This window comes from Tupaia chinensis, unplaced genomic scaffold, assembly GCF_000334495.1.
Source record: "Tupaia chinensis unplaced genomic scaffold, TupChi_1.0 Scaffold000094_1, whole genome shotgun sequence".
Classification (NCBI taxonomy): domain Eukaryota; kingdom Metazoa; phylum Chordata; class Mammalia; order Scandentia; family Tupaiidae; genus Tupaia; species Tupaia belangeri.
Genome location: NW_006159556.1, coordinates 2700255 through 2701408, shown reverse-complemented (window position 1 = coordinate 2701408; position 1154 = coordinate 2700255).

Genomic DNA, 1154 nt, shown 5'->3' with positions numbered 1-1154 from the left:
GCTGTGAAAAAGTCCAGCCGTTGCTGTGGCAATGGGGGAGAAAGCAGAGGCAAGAGCAAAGGGCTTTGAGGAGGGCAGTGACTGCTGAGGTTGTGCCGGCCAGAAAGAGATTTCCCGTGGAGGCAGAGGCAAGCGTTTAGGGAAGCGCCAGGAACAGTTCATTTGAGCAGTAGAGAAAACTGGAGAATAATGGCAAATGAGGGAGAAAGAAAGTAGATTTGGGGCCGAGGAGCCAGGCTAAGCTTTAGTGAATTGCGCAGTTGGATTTGTTCAGATGATCAGAACCTTGGGTGAAATGGCCTGAGCCTGGTTTTTGTAGATGGTGTAAATGTGGAGCATTGGAATGAGATTGGCCGAAGCAGAGAGGCAGCAGCTCAGAGCAGTGAGGGTGGTGGCAGTGGGACTAGAAAAGAGTGTGTGGACAGGAGAAAGATGGAGAAGGAAGTGAGGTGTTGGAGCCTTGAGGGAAAAGGAGAAATTCGAGTGAGCAGACTTGTTCATCTTGTGAGCGGTGATCATTAGTACACTTAACAGTGATACACACCAAGAGTGTGAAACACAGCAGAAACAGTATTCTAATACATTTGTAAAACAAATACAAATGTCTTGCTAAACTGAATCTATAGTGGTAAAGAGAACAGTAGCTTTCTATTAACAAGCTCCATTCAACATTTAACAACCACATAACTGCTGAGTTTGAGGGGCAAAAACCCTGCCACGTTTAATTTTAAACAGAAATAGCCAAGTCATTTTAAATAATTTTGAGACCTCAAGATCTTTATCCATGAAATAAAGAGATTGGGCCCTTATCAAATGTTGTGTGAGCGCTAACATTCTATAATTCCATCACCACCAACAACCATGCCAGTTCATGGAGACACGTCATAGATAGTTCTGAGTATTTGTTGTATGAATGAAATTCCATGATACTTCTAAAATACTATTTTTTGGGGGAAGAGGTTTTAGTTATAGGGCACATACACTTATCGAAGAGACAGAGAAAAAGTGAGAATTGACCCCCCAAGGGGAATGGTCACACCACACCCTTCTCCTCCATTCTCCTCTAGGGATTTTGGGAACACACGCACACATGCCCAGCATGAATTTTAAGCTGCCAGGTCTGGGACTTGAACCGTGGTCGAACCGTGGTCGAC